Below are 9,200 nucleotides of genomic sequence, written 5' to 3' on the forward strand. Positions count from 1 at the left end.
TCTGTCTGGCTCTGCTACATGGTCAGTCCATAATTACTATTCACAAATGGAAAGGGGGAAAACAGCTCGTTTACAGCTTATTATACCACCCAATAGCTTACATTTTGATTCATTCTCTGTGGCTAAGGTTACATGGACATCATGTATTCATTCAGAATGAACTCATTCTGAATAGAGGAATCTGTTCCACAGTTCCACTCACCTGTTTACATGGGACCTGAATAAAAGTATTCCTCGGTTACATGACCCAAAGCATTCATTCGCAATATAACTTTTGACATGCGCAAAGTGGTTCTCGCCTACGCCCGGGCATGGATCAGGGGCCGCCCGGCTCCACTAGGGGCAGAGCTTCCCCTGGTGGGCATGGGAGGAGGCAATCCTCGCAACCCGATCGCCCCCCAAACACGGTGAAAAAAAAAAAAAACGGATTGACAAACGCATGCCTTGCCCTTGTGCGTCTGTCTACAAACTAAGTGCCTTTGATCCTAACCACCTTTGATGTGTGCGTGAATGGGCCATCAAGTTTGTCTGATCTCCCAGTGGGGAGCTAACGACCGCTGTTGATTCATTGACTGAAGCCATCCACACCTATTTAATTATGGGGCCAGGCTTCCAGCATGGACCCATATTGTTATTCGCATTATTTCCGTTTCTTCTTCTGCCACTTTTGGCAGTTCTGGCTGAACCGTGCAGTCGCTTTTTATGAAACTCGGCCATATGATAGATGGTCATGAAAAACGATCAAGAAATAATTCTCACAATCTTTCGTCAAAAGGTGGCGCTATAGCACTCAATTGAAAAATGCCAACTTTGAACAGGTACAACTCATGCCGTGTTTGACCTACAGCCATGAAACTTCGATGCACACATGCGTCTCCTCATGCTGAACAACTTTCACACTCTGACTTTTGACCTCTGACCTTTAGATCTCCCACCATTTGGAATTATATGAAAAACAGTTAAAACCTATCTCCTCCTGGGATTTTTGAGTAATCTGCACGAAACTTTTTACACATGAACTTTGGACCTATACCAAAAAACGTTTGCAAAATATCTTCCATAAGTGAAAAAATGAAGCTTTAATGAGCCAATGAATATTGCAGTTTTATGACAATTATTCATCTGCCCCTAACACATACATGCAGACTTACCATTCTTTGAAACTTTGCAGAAATGTAAAGGGCCATTCCAAATATCACTGAAACCAATCTTACTCCAATTGGTCAAACGGGGGCGCTATAGCAATTTTTTGAAAATTGAAACTTTAAACAGGCAAAAGTCATGCCTCGTTTGGCCGACAGCCATTAGACCTGCTTACACATGTGCCTTGACTAATGAGGAACACATCTATCACGTTGACCAGTAAGCACCGCCCTTAGATTGTCCGCAATCTTGAGCAGTTTGAAAAACACTTAAACCCAGGATTTTTCAGCTATTTGCGTGAAACTGTATGATCTGTGTGATCTCCTTTTTCACAGGTTCTTGTCTGTTGGTGGCTTCTCGCTTAAATGTGTGCCCCACAACCTGAAGGTCACCAGTTCAAGCCTCACTTGGTGCAGACTTCATCTGAGTTGCATTTCACACAACATGACTATCAATGAATACATCTGCAATTGTTAAAGATAACATGAAATACTTAATTGAGTGTTTTTTACATACAGCTGATCTACAATCTCACAACTTTTCAGATAGCAATGAGAGTATGTTTTTTCAATGTATAACATACTTCATTGTGAAAATAGCCAATGTACAATCTGACAACTTTTAATGGTTTGTGAGCTTGTAGATCGGCTACTTTCACTAATTTTGGTTCTGAGGAGATGTACAATTTCTTCATTGGTAAATGGTTTGTGAACGAGTGATCTTAGTGTTAGTGAAACAGGGGCTTGGGTCATGACAGAAGGCAAGAGTTTGTGATCCTCAACAGACAACATCAGCCTGGACAAAGATATAGCACTATAGGTAGTGTTGCAGCTACCTAAGAGTGCTTCATGACCGTAAGGTTGCCGGTTCAAGCCTCACTTGATGCAGACTCATTTAAGTTGAAATGCAAAAAACATGACTCAATCTATTCCGTTTCCATGGCGCTCTCTCTCTCTCTCTTCAATCTATTCCATTTCCATGTCTTTCTCTTCAATCTATTCCGTTTCCATGTCTCTCTCTCTGTCTCTTCAATCTATTCCATTTGTCTCTCTCTATGTCTCTTCAATCTATTCCGTATCTATCTATCTATCTATCTATCTATCTATCTATCTATCTATCTATCTATCTATCTATCTCTCTCTCTCTCTCTCTCTCTCTCTCTCTCTCTCTCTCTCTCTCTCTCTCTCTCTCTCTCTCTCTCTCTCTCTCTCTCTCTCTCTCTCTCTCTCTCTCTCTCTCTCTCTCTCTCTCTCTCTCTCTGAGGGGTGGCCATAGCTGAGTGGTTAGTGAGCCCGACTAGGGAGCCAGAGACTCTGGTTGCCCCAGGTACGATTCCAGGCCAGGTCAGCAAATGTGTCGATGAAATGAAATTTGTCCCTGAGCAAGACTCTTAACCCCTAATTGCTCACAGGCACTCATTGGAAACAAGACCGCAAGGACTTTCATGAACTGACCTGTTAAAGGAATTATCATTTCTCTCTCCTGGCCCCATATTATCGCTGCTTGCAGCTATATTTGTTGTTGTTTTTTTCCTCGAAAGCAAAATTGTTAAAAGACTCATCGAGAAATCAACGAGGATCACCCCCACCCCCCTTTTAACTCATTAATAATACATTCTTAATTTATAACTAATAACGAATTGCTTGAGCTGTATATTTTAAATATAAGAACAGTTTTTGCACACAGGGGCTGGACTTTACGCACCGTCTTTACGCACGTTGGATTTACTTGCATGCAACGTGTCTGTCTGTCTGTCTGTCTGTCTGTCTGTCTGTCTGTCTGTCTGTCTGTCTGTCTGTCTGTCTGTCTATCTAGTTAGTGAGCGCTATCTATCGTAAGCCTCTTCAGAAGCTCACCGAAAAGCGCTCATACCCACCGCAGGGGTCCATATAACAAATATGCTCACAGAAGTGTGTGAGTGATAAACGTAAATGATATAATTAATATGGCCTGCAATTATCTAATGCTGCCAGAGAGAACCACAATGTTCTCTATTTCTTGCAAAAGTCTAGAAAGACATGTGTCCATGGCACGTCAGTGCGCCCCAGCCATGATTTTTTGATTGATAGCATATAATAGAAGGCATGGGCATTTTAGCATTTTTGGTTGTGCATGTTATAGTGCCCTTGATATCAAAACGTTTCCCCGTTAGTGGTGCGTAAAAGTGTGGCTCTTTTCGGTGAAATTACATTGTGCGCATCGGGCGCATCTGCCTTCGGGGATTTGAGTCAAAAAAGATGATTCTGGCATTTTAGGGATGAGATCTGATTTGACAACTGTTTGTCTTATATTAGGAGGATGTTTGTAGACAACTCTGGGCATGTCCTTGAAAGTAGTGGCCAATTTCGGGTCGCTACTGGATATACCAATGTTCTTTTATTGTGTGTTCAAACTCCTTACCAAGGGCTGAATATTGTAGCCTACAATGCATAAGGGAGCGTTACTTGGGGAGGCGTCCCGTTCGGACTGTAGGGTATAATACAGGAAAATGAACTAGAGAGTTCACAGAATAAATACAAATTTGAATTAGAGCAATCGCTTGAGAAATTACATGGGGTCGGGGAACTGAGGCAAGAGGAGGCATCATAACATACACCGGACCCGACATTGGTATCATAGGCCTATACTGTAGGCATAGGCCTATAGCTTTGTATTGCCTTGAAATAAAAGATAATTTGACAGACATGGCTATAGCCTACATGTTACTGATTATTTGGAATGTTATATTATTGTAACCGCTGCAATATTGATTGTAATGGATTCATAAACTCAATGGAGAGGGCCTCTCCATGAGGGCGCGCACAGTGCACAATGCGTAATGGAGCGAGGGAGGGAGTGTTATGACATATAACAACGGTAATAACAACGGTTATAACAACGGAATAATGTTAAAGTCCGTTGTTACTCACGCCATAATCCTCTCAGGAGCATTGCATGTAAAATCCAAGACATATACAGTCAATAGTCTAATAGGCTGCTTTTAAATCTACAATGAATCAAAATGTAAGCTATTGGGTGGTATAATAAGCTGTAAACGAGCTGTTTTCCCCCTTTCCATTTGTGAATAGTAATTATGGACTGACCATGTAGCAGAGCCAGACAGAGCCTATACCTCATTATAATTATAATCATTCAATAATTTGAAGGATTTTACTTTTATTCTCATTATTATTACCCCCCCCCCCCCCCCTTCTGCCAGACGAAGGCTACAATGTCACATTATTAAGCATAATTCATCAGGATCACTTTGCAGATCCACAAGCTCACACTGCAGCGCAGATTGAATATGTTCGGGGCGCAACACCGACACTTGTCAGCTCTGACTGCCTAACCACTACGCTAATCACCTACTGTTTAAAGTCATGAAACTTTATGTTCAATTTAACACAATTCTTGGGGAAGTGAGAAAAATAATAATAAAGAAAGAAAATGCATGTAAGTTGTGCCCCCCCACCTCCCAAATCCTCCGCCTCCATAAACCCCAAACCTCACCCCGCCTCCGCCCCGCCCCCACCTCTCCCGTGACGACGGTGACGTCTCTCTGTTTTACTGAGAAGGAAATAAATAATAAATAAAAATAAAATCATCCATTTGGGCTTTTCGTATTGTGAAACTGAAAAGGATAACACTATGACGCCAATTTACTCTCTTTTTACTGATAAGGAAATAAATATTATGAAAATAAAATAATCCATTTGGGTTTTTCGTATTGTGAAACTGAAAAGGAAAACACTATGACGCCAATCTACTTCTTTAGTCCCAAAATACATAATGATAGAATGCAAAAGACAAAAATGAAAAAGCGGGCAGTTTTGACTTGATTTAGCGTTTATTCATTCTGTAAGGCAGAACGGTGAAATGACGCCACTTCCGTTTTGGATCCGAGTTCTCGATATGAAAAAAGCGAAAAGCAACACCTTATTCCTTCTTCAGTTGCACCTCAAAGAATGACAAAAGGAATGAGGCAAAACGAAAAAGGGGACCGCTTTGGTGTCGTTTTAGTGTTTCTGGGTTTGTAGAGTAAACATGGAAAAAGAGGCTTTTTTTGTTTGTTTGATTTAGAATGAAAAACGGATATAGCTTTTTTGTTTTTTGAACTTGGCGTAGAAAAGCAATTATCCATAGGCCCCCTGACCAGATTTGACCATTTATTTTACTTTATTTAATCTTAATTGTTAACCGTGAGTGAAAGCTCCATTATGTAACTTTTTTTTTACTGAATACAAATTTATTTTAACCAATCTGTATGGTAGAGTATGTTAATCTAATACAATACAACTATAACACAATTGCAGTGGTGTATTAATGATTATTGTGTATCATTTGGTCTACCTGCTCTTCTATTGAGACATGTAGATCCTGGTTGATGCTGGTTGACAAGTGGTACTACCTGAAAGCCTAAATTACATCTCCCCTAAGTGAACAGGTAATGTTCTATTAGCTCAGTGGTAAACAGCAGATGTGAAACCCAGGTCTGCTATAGCAATAAGCATAAAATAGCAGATCTACAAGCTCTCTGCTATTTTTGATACTTGCTACTTTTGCTTTTGTGTGACACTGTATGCCAAAGTAAGTCATTTCTCATTTACCAAATCAAATCATAAATATAGCTGCAAGCAGCGATAATACGGGGCCAGTGAGAGAGAGCGAGAGACAGACAGACATGGAAACTGGAGGGAGAGAGAGAGTAATGGAAACTGGAAAGAGAGAGAGACATGGAAACTGGAGAGAGAGAGACATGGAAACTGGAGAGAGAGAGAGAGAGAGAGAGAGAGAGAGAGAGAGAGAGAGAGAGAGAGAGAGAGAGAGAGAGAGGGACATGGAAACTGGAGAGAGAGAGAGAGAGAGAGAGAGAGAGATGGAAACTGGAGAGAGATGGAAACTGGAGAGAGAGAGAGAGAGAGAGAGAGAGAGAGACATGGAAACTGGAGAGAGATAGAAACTGAATAGATTGGAGCGAGAGAGAGAGAGAGAGAGAGAGAGAGAGACAGACACATGGAAACGGAATAGATTGATGAGAGAGAGAGAGAGAGAGAGACAGGGGCGTAGCCACGGGTGGGCATAGGTAGGCCTGGGCCCACCCACCTGGCTGTTGTGCCCACCCAAAAAAAAAAAGAAGAAAACATTTTTTTCTGCTCGTGAACTGTGCCTGTGCTCTGTGAGTGGAGGCGGACTGCGGACGCGCGGAGGAGGCGGACAACGGGGCATTATTTGCGACCTGTCAATGTTTTCATGAAAATTAAGGCAAAAATAAGAATTAAATAACATAATAAACCCGCAAAAGACCCGCAAATTGCGCAAAAAAGTAAGATTTTAACCGATAATAACCGAAAAAAATCGCGCGTGCGTGCATGAGTGCCCACCCACAAATCCCCATACCCAGCTGCTGCCAGCTTTCTGGCTACGCCACTGGAGAGAGAGCGCCATGGAAACGGAATAGATTGAAGAGAGACATGGAAACGGAATAGATTGATGAGAGAGAGAGATGAAAACAGAATGGATTGATTGGACATCTCAACCTATTGCCATTAACAGGAATCGAACTCTTAACCTTCGGACTAATAGGCTGCAACACTCCCTATAGTGCTATAGCTCTATCCAGGCTGATGTTGTCTGTTGAAGATCATAAACTCTTGCCTTCTGTCATGAACCAAGTCAAAACTAAGATCACTCGTTCACAAACCATTTACCAATAGAGAAATTGTATGTCTCCTCGCAACCGAAAACAGTGAAAGCAGCCGATCTACAAGCTCAGAAACACGTTGCTATCTGAAAAGTTTGGAGATTGTAGATCGGCTATTTTCAGAATGAAGTATGTCATACGTTGAAAAAACGTACTCTCAAATATGCATTTCAGGTTATCTTTACCATTTGCACATGTATTCATTGATACAGTCATGTTGTTTGCAATTCAACTTAAATGAAGTCTGCATCAAGTGGGGCTTGAACTGGTGACCTTGCGATTGTGAGGCATTCATTTAAGGGAGACACCATTGGACCAACAGACAAGTAACTGTGAAAAAGGACATCACACAGATGATACAGTTTCACGCAAATAGCTGAAAAATCCTGGGTTTAAGTGTTTTTCAAACTGCTCAAAATTGCGGACAATCTAAGGGCAGAGCTTACTGGTCAAAGCAATAGATGTGTTCCTCATGAGTCAAGGCACAAGTGTAAGCAAGTTTCACGACTTTCGGCCAAACGAGGCATGACTTTTGCCTGTTTAAAGTTTGCATTTTCAAAAAATTGCTATAGCGCCCCCTTTGGCCAATTGGAGTGAGATTGGTTTCAGTGATATTTGGAATGACTCTCTACATCACTGCAACGTTTCAAAGAAATGTGAGTCTTGCATGTATGTGTTAGGGGCAGATGAATAATTTTCATAAAACTGCAATAGTTAAAATCTATTTCCTCCTGGGATTTTTGAGTAATCTGCACGAAACATTTTACACATGAACTTAGGACCTTTGCCGACAAAACAAAAGCGGCGGATTTTCCATAAGTGAAAAAATGCAGAAGTTAGGAGCCAATGACTGTTTTTCATATAATTCAAAATGGTGGGTGATCTAAAGGTCAGAGGTCAAAAGTCAGACCACAAAAGTTGTCGGGCATGAAGAGACGCATGTGTGTATCGAAGTTTCATGGTTGTAGCTCAAACAGGGCATGAGTTGTACCTGTTCAAAGTTGGCACTTTCAATTGAGTGCTATAGCGCCACCCTTTGACGAATGAGTGTGAGAATTATTTCTTGGTAGTTTTTCATGAGCATCTACCATATGGCCAAGTTTCATAAAAAGCGTAAGCACGGTTAAGCCAGAACTGGCAAAAACAAGTATTTTTCAAACTGAACAAATCTAAGGGCGGAGCTTAATGGTCAAATCGATACGTGTGTTCCTCATGAGTCAAGGCACATGTGTAAGCAAGTTTCACGACTTTCGCCAAACGAGGCATGACTTATGCCTGTTTAAAGTCTGTATTTTCAAAAAATTGCTATAGCGCCCCCCTTTGGCCAATTGGAGTAAGATTGGTTTCAGTGATATTTGGAATGACCCTCTACATTTCTGCAAAGTTTCAAAGAAATGTGAGTCTGCATGTATGTTTTAGGCGCAATGAATAATTTTCAAAAAACTGTAATAGTTAAAATCTATCTCCTCCTGGGATTTTTGAGCAATCTGCACGAAACGTTTAACACTTGAACTTTGGACCTCTGCCTACAAAAATTTCCAACGGATTTTCCATAAGTGAAAAAATGCAGAAGTTAGGAGCCAATGACTGTTTTTCATATAATTCAAAATGGTGGGAGATCTAAAGGTCAGAGGTCAAAAGTTGTTAGTCCCGGAAGGACCCTAACATTGGCTGACAATCCTTAAAGTGCCATACACACACACTGAGTCTGCAGTGGGCCGCTACAAAATATATATATATATATATATATATATATATATATGTATATATGTATATATGTATATATGTGTATACAAACGCGCATATAAATAGCTACTTTAATATGGACTTTAAACGCAATCATTGGAAAGTATTTTAAAGTTTGGAAAGTTTATTTTAAGTAGCCTCATTTACACACATTACTTTGTCAAAGCCTTCATTTACATTTGCAGTTTCTGTTGGCTAATTAGTGTCCATTTTTAGTTTCTGTTGAATTAATGTGTGAATTAAAATATAATATAATGTTGACATAAAAAAAGTTAGAGAACCACATATTATAGCAACATAAGTGTTTCAGAAAACTTAGGATTTGGAAGACATTTGTAAAGACTTGCCATGATTTTTCAAAAATAGCAGATCTACAAGCTCATAGCGCAGCACTCAGTGCCGCGCTATGAGCTTGTATATCTGCTATTTTTGAATAGCCAAATAAATCTTAAAATGACACAGATGCTTGCTGCTTCCAGATACCTGACATCTTTGCTTTAACCAACTTGCAAATGTCAGGGACCAGTTATTTCCATAACACTGCACTACGTTTGTGTTTGTGTGTGCGTGTGTGAGACAGACAGACAGACAGACAGACAGACAGACAGACAGACAGACAGACAGACAG

This window comes from Gymnoscopelus microlampas (assembly GCF_963454915.1).
Source record: "Gymnoscopelus microlampas genome assembly, chromosome: 4".
Taxonomy (NCBI): Eukaryota; Metazoa; Chordata; class Actinopteri; order Myctophiformes; family Myctophidae; genus Gymnoscopelus; species Gymnoscopelus microlampas.